At 44.2% G+C, this 13,094-nt stretch overlaps 1 long non-coding RNA gene across 1 annotated transcript in view; it reads right to left on the bottom strand.

Annotated features, from left to right (window-relative positions):
• The window catches only part of LOC143983188 (uncharacterized), a 36,923-nt gene extending 24,861 nt beyond the window's left edge, over positions 1-12,062 (bottom strand). Inside the window, exon 1 of the long non-coding RNA XR_013274581.1 lies at positions 9,451-12,062. This is a non-coding gene — a long non-coding RNA (uncharacterized LOC143983188). The remainder of the gene's footprint in view (positions 1-9,450) is intronic.
• Between the last annotated feature and the right edge of the window lie 1,032 nt (positions 12,063-13,094).

Here is a 13,094-nt window from a genome sequence, read left to right as displayed (position 1 = left end):
ACCCGTTGACATTGATCATGGTACATTGCTGTGATGGTCACTGGGAAGAATGCTTCTTACATCTGTGGTAATTGGGAAGGACCCCACCTTAAAGATATCTAAAAAGATAAGTGATCATCACTCAAGGAACCCCTAGCAACCTCTCGAGGAACCCAAGGATTCCATCCATGGTATCTTGGATAAGAAAGGCTGCTTCAATCTATTGACTTGACCATTTATCTGTATCCAAAGTCTTCCCTTTGTGCTTTACAACTACACTCACCGGCCACTTTATCAGGTGCACTTTGCTAGTACCGGTTTGGACCCCCTTTTGCCTTCAGAACTGCCTTAATTCTTCATGGCATAAATTCAACAAAGTGTTGGAAACATTCCTCAGAGGTTTTGGTTCATATTAGCATCACGCAGTTGTTGCAGATTTGTCGGCTGCACTTCCATGATGCAAATTTCTCTATTGGATGAAATCTGGTGACTGTGGAGGCTATTGGAGTACAGTGACCTCATTGTCATGTTCAAGAAACCAGTGGTGAGATGACTGGAGCTTTGTGACATGGTGCATTATCCTGCTGGAAGGAGCCATCAGAAGATGGGTACACTGTAGTCATAAAGGGATGGACATGGTCAGCAACAATACTCAGGTAGGCCATTGCGATCTTAACCGATGCTCAATTGGTACTAATGGGCTCAAAGTGTGCCAAGAAAATAGCCCCCACACCATTACACCACCAGCCTGAACCGTTACAAGGCAGGATGGATCCATGCTTTCATGTTGTTTACGCCAAATTCTGACCCGACCATCTGAATGTCGCAGCTGAAATTGAGACTCATCAGACCAGGCAACAGTTTTCCAATCTTCTATTGTCCAATTTTGGTGATCCTGTGTGAATTGTAGCCTCAGTTTCCTGTTCTTAGCTGACAGTAGTGGCATCTGGTGTGGCCTTCTGCTGCTGTAGCCCATCTGCTTCAAGGTTCCATGTGTTGTGCATTCAGAGATGGTATTCTGCATATCTTGGTTGTAATGAGTGGTTATTTGAGTTACTGTTGCCTTTCTATCATTTCGAACGAGTATGCCAATTCTCAACTGACATCAACAAGGCTTTTTCCTCCACAAAACCTCTGCACACTGGATATTTTCTCTTTTTGGACCATTCTCTGTAAACCCTAGAGATGGTTGTGCGTGAAAATCCCAGGAAATCAGCAGTTTTTGAAATGCTCAGATCATCCCGTCAGGCACCAACAACCATGCTACATTCAAAGTCCCTTAAATCCCCATTCTTCCCCATTCTGATGCTCGGTATGAACTTCAGAAAGTTGTCTTCACCGCGTTTAGATACCAAAGTGCATTGCGTTGATGCCATGTGATTGGCTGATTAGCAATTTTTGTTACCAAGCAGTTGAACGGGTGTGCCTAATTAAGTGGCCGATGAGTGTTCCTCCACCCAAAACTCGCTCATCCATGTCTTTATGGAACTTGCATTGTGCACTGGTCCAAATCATTTGGTGGAGGGGCGATTATGGTGCGGGATTGTTTTTTAGGGGTTTGGGCCTGGCTGGTTAGTTCCAGTGAAGGGAACTCTAAGGCCCCTTTCACACGGACGATCCGTTCAGGTCCGCCTGTCAGTTTTTCAGGCGGACCTGAACAGATGCTCCATAGAGGTCTATGGAGCGTCGGATGTCAGCGGTGACAGGTCCTCTGACATCCGAGCCGCTCCGATCCGAAAAAGTGTGACGGAGGAAAAAGTTATTTTTCCATCCGTCACCCGATCTCCCATACAGGAGAGCGGCGCTGTGACAGGTCTGTCCCTGCGCAGTGTGCAGAGACAGACCTGTCATCTTCCTGCTCAGTGGAGATCGCTCCGGCGATCCCCACTGAGCAAGCGGATATCCACGGGGCGGATCAGCACTGATCCACCCCGTGTGAAAGGACCCTTAAGGTGTCAGCATACAAAGACATTTTGGACAATTTCATGCTCCCAACTTTGTGGGAACAGTTTGGGGATGGCCCCTTCCAGTTCCAACATGACTACGCACCAGTGCACAAAGCAAGGTCCATAAAGACATTCATGAGCGAGTTTGGGGTGGAGGAACTTGACTGGCCTGCACAGAGTCCTGACCTCAACCCAATAGAACACCTTTGGGATGAATAAGAGTGGAGACTGCGAGCCAGGCCTTGTTGTCCAACATCTGTGCCTGACCTCGCAAATGCGCTTCTGGAAGAAAGGTCAAACATTCCCATAGACACACCCATAAACCTTGTGGACAGCCTTCCCAGAAGAGTTGAAGCTGTTATAGCTGCAAAGGGTGGGTCAACTCAATATTGAACCCTACGGACTAAGACTGGGATGTCATTAAAGTTCATGTGCGTGTAAAGGCAGGCGCCCCAATACTTTTGACAATATAGTGTATCTACAGTATACTGTATGTATATAAAGTCTTCCCTTGTGCTTTATAGTTGTGTACATGATCATGTCATCAGTTGCAGGTCTTTGCAGTGTAATGGAAAAGGTGGGTGCAATCACAACATTTTCCAGGCTGTCAGATACTGGCATAAATTATCTTCTCCTCCACTGCAAGGCGTCTATATAAAATTGTTAAACGGTTAGCAATTTTAACATGTCCTAAAACAATATCCTGCTTTTTAATTAGAGCAGATTTCTAATTGCAAGAGCTTCATTAAAACCTGGACTCCAGGCAAACAGTTCAATTTAATGTCATTTTAGCCAATCTTATGACGACCACACCTCTTCCACGCTGTGCAGCCAGGCAGGGAACACGCGCTTTTTCTGGCTTTACAGCATCCCTTCCCATCTTCCTTTACTTCAGCGTGCTCTATCAATAAAAGAGCGTGCAAAAAGCAGGACAGTGACACGGGAGGCTGTAAAGCCCAACAGAGAAATATCAGAGTCGTCTTTCTGGCTACGCAGTGTGTAAATCAGCTGCTGATGCAGATGAGCTGAATAAAAAAGCATTTGGCAGGTAAAATATTTCACATTGTACACGTGTACATGTGTTTTCATTGGCATATCTACTGTATATAATACGCTGTAGTGTTGTTCCGAAAGCAGACTTTTAGTGCCCGTTCACACTACTGCGACTTGTCAGGCGACTTGTCAGGCGACTTAGCCGCCTGACAAGTCGCGCTCCGTTCTGTACTATGGAACCGTTCTAATAGGAGCGACTCAAGTCGCTCCGACTTAGAAAAAGGTTCCTGTACTATTTTCGGGGCGACTTCAGGCGACTTGCATTGACTTCTATACAGAAATCATTTTGCAAGTCGCCGCTGAAGTCGTGTGCAGGTCGCGTCTGTAAATCGCGCTGCAAGTCGCGTCGCCCCTGTGTGAACGGGCACTTAGGGTCCATGCACACTGGCTTAAAAAAAATAAAAATAAAATAAAAATCGCAGCTTCTAGAGGAGTTTAGCATTTTGCCTGCAGAAGCAGCCAATGTTCTCTTATGTCCATGCACATTTAGGCCTCGCACACACGAGCGGATTGTTGGCAGATGGAGCCTCAGACTTTTGTCCGTAGGGCATGTGCCTGGATTTTGTCTTGCATACTAACGGCACACAATTGTCAGCCAACAAACACGAACATAGTGATGTACTACGTGGAATTTCAGCTCTTGAGCGCCGGCCTTTGGGCACCTCCTGCTAATGTCGTATTTGGTGAGCATTGATTCCGAGCATGTGTGTGTGTGAACTTTGGACTTTTGTGTGATGGACTTGTGTACACACGATACGAAAATCTGACAACAGACCGTTGTCCGCCGAAAATTTACTAGCCTGCCATCCAACATTTGTTGGCGAAAAGATTGACAACAATTGTCTGATGATGGAACGTACTAAAGGTTGGATTTTAGGCAAACAGTCTGTCATCACACAATTCCCAGCCGAAAACCCGATCGCGCGTACGAGGCTTGAGCCTCCATTCACATCTCCGCTTTCCAAATTGCAATTCGCAATATCGGCAAATTGCAGGACGCCCATGTGTTCCCGGTGCCTGCCCGTTTATTTTAATAGCACCCCAAATGCAGTGCAATTTTCCCGTGCAAACAGAATCGTGGGACGCCCGTCGCCCAAAAGAAATACAGGAGCTTCTTGTGGGCGACAGGCGTCTTGTGATTCTACTTGCGCGTTTTTACCGCAATTTTTATACGCGGAGATGTGAATGGAGCCTTAGACATTTAGAGGTGTATTTTAAGCTCAGCGTTTAGAGCCAGGGAAAAAAAAAACCTTCTTGGTTATGTTTTTGAGAGCAGTTTTCTGGCAGAAGCTGGGCTTTTTTTCAGCGGGAACGCAGTTCTGGCACCTCCATCGCTGACGGTATGTAATGCCAAGAGGTCCTGGGGTGTACTGCAGGGTCTATTGATACTCGCTGCTGGGGAATCTATTCTAGCTGGAGGGGATCTGTTTTTTGTAGGGGGGGTCTATTGTTGCTGAATAGTTCTATGGTTGCTGGGGATGAGTCTTATATTGCTGGGGGGTCAGTTGTTGATGGGAGAGATCTACTGTTGAGGGAGGGGGGTCTATTGTTGCTGGCTCTGGGGAGATCTGTTGTTGCTGCCATGGGCCTATTGTTGCTGGGGGGGGCGATTTTGTGGTGGGTGGTCCATTCTTGTTAGGGGGATCTATTGTTGCTGATGGGGGCTCTATTATTATTGGCTGCAGGGGGATCTATTTTACTACTTTTCTTGTTATAATTACCAAATTCCATACAAATGACTTAGCACCACAAAACAGTGGTACCTTGGATTATGAGCATAATCCATTCCAGAAGAATGCTTGTAATCCAAAGCACTCGTATATCAAAGCGAGTTTCCGCATAGAAATCAAATGGAAACTCAGATAATTCGTTCCACAGCCGCTGCTTGTCAATGCAGTACCGCATGTGGCCAGAGGTGGGGGGGGCACCGGAGACACTCGGAAACACTCAGAGAAGATCGGAGACGATTGGAGACCACTCGGAGACACTTGGAAATTAAGCATTTTTATTCTGCCAAAAGAACTAGCGTTTTTTAAATCCCAGTGTGCATGGACCCTAAATTTTGCAAAACCAACTGCCTTTATACCATTGCATCAAATAAATATAACACATCAGAGCATCGGTTACCCCAGCAAAATGGAAATCAACAAATAATGTAAAGTATGCAATTTGGGGCACAAAATAACAGAATGCATCTGATTGTTTGACTTGGACTACAAAGACGCATTCATTTCCTCTGGTTTCTATTAATGGTGACCATTGAAGAAATGTTTTAGGGTGCGCCTCAAAAATGTCAATAACGGTAATATACACCTAAATGGGATGACCATCGCCCTATACAAGCAGCTCTATTTTCTTACAGCTGAACTGCATGCAGATATAAACTGCATAAATCAATTCAGCTCTGTAATTATTAATACATAATTAAAATCATTTTTTGCGAGCGTTGTAAGTAAATCAATTTGATTTGTTATCAGCCTCTTACAGTCTACTGCAGTTTTTCTCAATCTTTTTCCAGTCACCTTTAAAAAGTATTTTGAGTCCTGATGCACCCCAATCTTGGTTCACATTACCGCGTGTCGGGGGAACGTGTGCAAAATCGCACGTGTTCCCGATGCGCAGACAAACGCGCTGCTCTTTTGCAGGAGCGTAGGGGTCTGATTCATTCTTAATGGTATGGTGTGGCGCTATTTTAAAATAGAACTTCTTTTCCCGTATTTCTGCAGGTGGGGAAGCTCGTTGAAATGAATGGGCTGCCCCAGACACAGCCGCACAGATGTGAACCAAGGGTTCGTTCACACGTGGGATTGGGGGACAGTAAAATCACACAGTTGAGTCGTGTTTTTATTTCCCCCAGCTGTTTGTTATGAGAAAGTATCATGTTCTACTAATTTCTTCCTTTGTGTGAAATGTCAGGTGTTCCTGCTAGTCCCCTTGCTTTCCTATTAAAAAATGACCACGCTAGGCAGGAGAGCACAGCGTAGTTAGTTCTATAGCTATGCTGGGAACTCAGCCTGCTCCCCTCCAATGATCAGACCTGTCCTGACACACCCCCCGCTGCACAGTCATTCACTGGCTGCTTTTCCGTCCCCAGGTTCTTATTAACCGAAGGACTGTGATCACTTATAAAAAAGGAAAAAATGTATTTATAATGTTTTTTTTTATATCTATACAAAAATGTTTTGCATTCAATTTCTATTTTAAACTGAATAGGTTGGGTTACAAGGTGATCTTTTACAATCACTTTAAGTACGCCCATGTGAACGAGGCTTAAGTGAACGTGTGACCACGGAAGAGAAAGATCAGGTTCCCCTCCCCTACCAGACAGGGTTGTGCAGTATGGTAGAGCTTTGTAAATCGTAGGACTGGATGGACAGAAATACAAATCCCTTGGCAGGTAAAACAGCTAATATATATAAAATGCGTGTGTTTAGCCGGTTGCAGAGGTTGGAGTTCAGCTTTAAATTGAATTAGAGCCTGTGCATACTGTGGAGTATAATATTGTACCCTGGCCTTAAATTGAAATGCATATCAATGTTTCTAAAATCACCAAAAGGGTATGTACACGTTAACAGGGTAATGCCAACACCATGTACTATACTATATATGCCAAAATGATGGATGGTTTCTTAAGCAATTTATGGTTAATTTTATTGGGGACAACGTCATGTTTATACATATCCATGGTTGAGATCCATTTTGGTGCAGTCAGTGTTGCTTACCACATTAATTTTACAAATCATGCAGGCCCTACTAATGCTGACTGCACCTGGTTCAGAAAATCCTTTGATCTGTAGTTTTATGTTTTATTTGGTCGTACATTAATGCATTACATTACACACTAGGGCAGGGCTGGACTGGGACAGAAATTTGGCCCTGGACTTCATCCAGGCCGGCCCACTTACATTTTGTGTGTCCCATCAGCACCCCCTTACATCAGAGTCCCATCAGCACCCCCTTACATCAGAGTCCCATCACCAGCCCCTTACATCAGAGTCCCATCACCAGCCCCTTACATCAGAGTGTCCCCCTCCCACGTGTACTCATAGTTCTGAAGGCAGCTTCTCTTCTTCAAGTGATAAGAGGAGAGAGGAAGGCAGGACTGGACTGGGACAGAAATTTGTCCCATCAGCACTCCCTTACATCAGAGTGTCCCATCACCAGCCCCCTTACATCAGAGTGTCCCATCAGCACCCCCTTACATCAGAATGTCCCATCAGCAGCCCCCTTACATCAGTGTGTCCCATCAGCAGCCCCCTTACATCAGAGTGGCCCACTGAGCCATCGGCCCACCGGGAAACTCCCGGTAGTCCCAATGGCCAGTACATACCTGCACTAGGGAAAATATCAGAACCTAGACCAGGGGTCTCCAAACTTTCTAAACAAAGGGCCAGTTTATTATCCTTCAGACTTTAGAGTGGCCAGGCTGTGGCCAGTAGGAGTAGAAAATGTCTTGGTGTCGATAACATCACTGGTGTCAGTGAGAGGACTAGTACCCCATCATTGGTGTCAGTGAAAGGAATAGTACCCCATCATTGGTGTCAATGAGAGGACTAGTACCCCATCATTGGTGTCAGTGAAAGGAATAGTACCCCATCATTGGTGTCAGTGAAAGGAATAGTACCCCATCATTGATTTCAGTGAAAGGAATAGTACCCCATCAATGGTGTGCATAAGAGGAATAGTACCCCATCAATGGTGTCCGTGAGAGGAATAGTACCCCATCATTTGTGTCAGTAAGAGGTATAGTACCCTATCAATGGTGTCTGTGAGAGGAACAGTGGCCCATCATTGGTGTCAGTGAAAGGAATAGTACCCCATCATTGGTGTCAGTGAAAGGAATAGTACCCCATCATTGGTGTCAGTGAAAGGAATAGTACCCCATCATTGGTGTCAGTGAAAGGAATAGTACCCCATCAATGGTGTCCATAAGAGGAATAGTACCCCATCAATGGTGTCTGTGAGAGGAATACCCCATCATTTGTGTCACTGAGAGGAATAGTACCCTATCAATGGTGTCTGTGAGAGGAATACCCCATCATTTGTGTCACTGAGAGGAATAGTACCCTATCAATGGTGTCTGTGAGAGGAACAGTGGCCATCATTGATGTCAGTGAAAGGAATAGGACCCCATCAATGGTGTCCATAAGAGAAATAGTACCCCATCAATGGTGTCCATAAGAGGAATAGTACCCCATCAATGGTGTCCATAAGAGGAATTGTACCCCATCAATGGTATCCGTGAGAGGAATAGTATCCCATCATTTGTGTCAGTGAGAGGAATCGTACCCCATCAATGGTGTCTGTGAGAGGAATAGTGCCCTATTATTGGTGTCAGTGAGAGGAATAGTACCCCATCATTTGTGCCAGTGAGAGGAATAGTGTGCCACCATTGGTGTCAGTGAGAGAAATAATGCCCCATTATTGGTGTCAGTGAAAGGAATAGTACCCCATCAATAGTGTCCATGAGAGGAATAGTGGCCCATCATTGGTGAAAGTGAGAGGAATAGTGCCCCACTGTTGATGTCAGTGACAGGAATTATGCCCTATTGTTAATGTCGGTGGGAGAAATAATACCCCGCAGGCCAGATAAAGGCAAGCAAGGGGCGGCCCCTGGGCCACAGTTTAGGGACCACTGACCTAGACAAAGGGCTCACTTGGGAAAGAGTGACAAAGGTCGGGGCCTAGGTAAGCAAGATTTTATGGAGTTGGTAGGCTTGCTTCGCCTTTTCCCCTTACTCTTTCACATGGCTTTGTTATATATGTCTTCAAGAAGAAAAATGCATGGTATATACCGTTATTTTAGCTGAGGTCTATGGAAAATGTGTGGTGACAAATATCTGCGGTTTTAAAGTACAACAAAGTAAAACTTAGACTTGGTTGGGCAACATTTGGCCTGCAAGTAGTCAAGCCGCAACACCCATTGTGTTAGCGGTAACCAATAATACATACATGTTACTTCCGAACCTCCCATTGCCACTTTTGGCAACAATATCAGGACACAAGCCTGATTAATTGAAAAACAAAAAAAAACATTGTGGTAAATATTGAATAATTAAATTGTTACCTTACATTTCTCAATCAAGTACTGAGGCCCACTGGAGTATAGACATTCTCCAGGGTAGGGAAGGCCCAAACATGATGGCTACTTATGTTTTACCAGCTATGAACCTTACAATATGGAAATCTTTTCTTTATCTGGCTTTTTCTATGTCAGTTATATGCAGGTAGGCTTAAACGAATGTTATACTTTGCCACATTTAATGAACATTGCCACCTTAGCGGCCAAATGGGACAGTTAAAGGTTTTTGTATGACAGGGCCCTAGTATGAATCGTGAAAGTTATACCTCAGATTTGAGTCTCACTTTTCCTCATATAACACATACACATGCCAAGGTAGTGAGAGATCAGAATAAGGGTCAAATACAACATAAATGCTTCTCATATAAAGTGTGAGCACTGACTACCTACCATGCGCAGCTTCACTTTCTGGGAACAGATACCACTGGGAGCAGCTGGTCTCCTCTCCTCCTCCTTTTCTCTCAGGCAAAATGTGGCCAGGAAAACTTCACCAATCCTCTTCTTTTTTTTCAGAAACTCCACGGAATACAAAGATAATCTCCTAATACTGAGCCAGATATCACAACATCTGGAGAGGGGGGTGGGGGGATGTGCAAGGTATCTCCATTATGAGGGTCCTCTTTGTGATATGAAAACTGAGCTCATACCATTTCCTCCAGATGTGATGCAGTAGAAGACGCTCTACTTTCAAGCCTGGAAGCGTTCAGCATATCTGGTCAGACGGTGGAGGATCAGTCGTGCAAAAGAAGATTTACTAAATGTAAACAAATTTGACATTAAACCTGCTAATCCCTTGTCAAGGTAAACAGTTTAACTGTAATCTCTCATAAATCAAATACAAACAGAGGTGCAGCCATGTCTTCCTGCAGATGCACTGACGACCTCTGGAAAATGGCTAAAAATCTTCAGCTGGAACTCCGTTGGCTGTGTCTTATGGATCAGTAAAATCGATTTATAGAAAAGTTACAAAATCGTTGTCACAATGTTGGTGTAGGATAAAGGGATGCTCACTAAAACTGGTAAGAAATACAGGGGGAAGTACCACTAAGGGGCAAAGGTAAAAGGGATGCAAGATGACTAGCTCTTCAGAGAAGAAGGATATAGCTGGATTTTGAATTGCTCCTGACAAAAAAAAGCAAGACAGGTACAGAAAGAGGTGTTACAGAAAGCAAAAATGTAGTAGAGGTGCAGGATGAAGCAGCTCTCCTGACCAAAGAAGGTAATAGATGTTGGATGAAGCTCTCCAGACATTGGAAGATAAACAGGTTCAGAACAAAGTTTTCTTGACCCAAGGAAGGTAAAATAGGTTCTGCATGAAGCTCTCTTGACAAATGAAGGTAAAACAATTTCAAGATTAAGCTCTCCTGATAAATGAAGGTGAAACAGGTTCAGGCTGAAGCTCTCCTGACAAATGAAGGTGAAACAGGTTCAGGCTGAAGCTCTTCCAACAAATGAAGGCAAGACAGGTTCAGGATGAAGCTCTCTTTACAAGTTAAGGCAAGACAGGTTCAGGATGAATCTCTCCTTACAAATAAAGGTAAGACAGGTTCAGAAAAAGCTCTTTTTACCATGAAGGTAAAACAGGTTCGGGATTGAAGTTCTCCCAACAAATAAAGGTAAGACAGGTTTAGGATGAAGCACTCTTTACGACAAAGGTAAAACAGGTTCAGGACGAAGCTCTCCCAACAAATGAAGGAAGACGGGTTCAGGATGAAGCTCTCTTTGCAGTGAAGGTAAAAACAGGTTCAGGATGAAGCTGCCCCAACAAATGAACGTAAAACAGGTTCAGGATTAAGTTCTCCTGACAAAGGAAGGTAAAATAAGTTGAGGACAAAGCTCTTCTTACAAGTGAAGGTAAAACAGGTTCAGGACAAAGCTCTCCCAACAAATGAAGGAAGACGGGTTCAGGATGAAGCTCTCTTTACAGTAAAGGTAAAACAGGTTCAGGATGAAGCTCCCCCAAGAAATGAACGTAAAACAGGTTCAGGATCAAGTTCTCCTGACAAAGGAAGGTAAAATAAGTTGAGGACAAAGCTCTTCTTACAAGTGAAGGTAAAACAGGTTCAGGATGAAGCTCTCTGGACAAATTAAGGTAAAACAAGCTCACAGCAAAGTTCTCCTGCCAAAAGAAGATAAAACAGAAGCACAATGAAGTGTGCAAGTGTCCAATATCTCAAAGACCATCAGAAATCTCTAATACGCAACAGAGTCAAGTGACACTGTCCCTTTGCACAGGCAGCCCAAGTTATTGAAGTATTGTACACGCTTAGGGTCAGAATCTTCCTGCAAGCACGTAGGAGGCAGAGAGGGCCACGCAAACTCCATACAACATAACAGTCATGGATTTGTTTTGGTTTCCGCTCACAGGCCAGGTTTTCGGATTGCTGCATGCACGTAACGCTTTCAGTGCAACACATCCAGGGTATGAATCCATGTATTATTCAAGCTACCTACTCTTGCATGTCCTATTTGACACTCCAGCCGTATACCCTTGAATGTCTATGTGAATAAAAGCACGCTCCGTCTGATCGTTTTTCCTGGTTTAAGGATAATTGATTCCTCTTGAGCGATCCAGACAGAGAGCGTTGTACGAAGCGTTATCAGTCCCAACGCTTAAAATTTAGGTACCCAGGACAGCTCCAAGCTCCACAGTCACACAGGTGGTCGTGTCTCTAGTCGACTGCAATTAGATCGTTTCACCGTCTGAGCAGAAGACGACAAATGCTCTGTGATTGCTTTCACTGGTCTCCAGAACAAGCCATCCTTGTCACATCTACATTCAGCAGGCTGTATCTTCTGCTTTGCTGTCCATGCTGTCTTCTTCTTCTCGAAATGTCTCCCTCTTCATTAATAAATGCTTCCCATTCCTTTTCTTTCTCTTTCTTCAGATAATTCCCCCTTTCCTCAGTCTGTTAGCTCACATACTGCCCACCCCTTTCACCCTTTCCCCAAATCTCCTCTTCCTCCTTCTCATCCTCTTCTGTATTGTACCTCTCTCTCCTTCTTCTCCAACCTGGAAAGTGCGGCTCCCCTCCCCTCCTCTCCTTAATATCCTCCTCCCTTCTCCGTCCTCCTCCTCTGTCTCTTCCACCCACCTCGCTGCCCTTCTTACCACAATTACTACTTATTATATGTTGTTCTCCATCCCCCCTATTATCTGTGCATGATACACCCAACTCCCTTGTCTGCAGGGAGCCTCATCCATCTATTGTGCCTTTACCCTTGTGCTGGCGTATGTGCCCTGACCACAAACCTGGCTGCTGCCCCTGCTTTCCAAATACCTAGAGATCTGTGTCCTGTAGCAAATACACAGCTAGCAGTGCAGAGGTAAAACCAAGGCTACATTCACATTTGAGTATAATGTATAAAGGCAATTTTAAAGGCATTTTTTGTCTTTAGAATCAATGTGCCGTACTGAAGCCTTCTTTTGGGCGGGTCATGCATTTTTGGCCCCATGGATTTTTATTATTTTATTATTTTTATTTATCTGAAATTGCGCGTAAACATGCATTTTCACTTTTTTTTTTTTCAGGCGCTCCCATTGAAGTCTGCGGGTCCAAATCTGCCTGAATAGATGCTCCTGTGCTTTTTTTTGTGGAACAGGCACCATGTATGAACAAGCACCTTTTAAAACAATGTGATTGTTTAAAAAAAAAAAAAAATTGATATTTAATGTTTAGCATTTTGTAACTTCAAGCAACAAAATGCTCAGGTGTGAATAAGGCTAATGCCTTGTACACATAGTTGGACATTCTGATGGAAAAAGTCAGATCGTATTATGTTATCGGAAAATCCGATCGTGTGTGGGCTCTATCAGACTTTTTCCGTTTGAATTTCCAACAGAAAAAGTTTGAGAGCTGGATCTAAAATTTTCCGACAACAAAATCCGATCAGACTTTTTTCGATCGTGTGTAGAGAATTCCGACGCACAAAGTGCCACGCATGGTCAGAAAAAATTATGAGATGAAAGCTATTGGCTACTGGCCTCTACGTAGTCCCGTTGTACGTTTTGTACATCACCTCGTTCCGAACGA

The sequence above is a fragment of the Lithobates pipiens genome, unplaced genomic scaffold, assembly GCF_037356315.1.
Source record: "Lithobates pipiens isolate NorthernLeopardFrog02 unplaced genomic scaffold, aLitPip1_a1.2 Scaffold_1, whole genome shotgun sequence".
NCBI lineage: Eukaryota > Metazoa > Chordata > Amphibia > Anura > Ranidae > Lithobates > Lithobates pipiens.
Note: the sequence above shows the minus strand (reverse complement) of the source record. Positions and strands in the feature narration are given on the sequence as shown.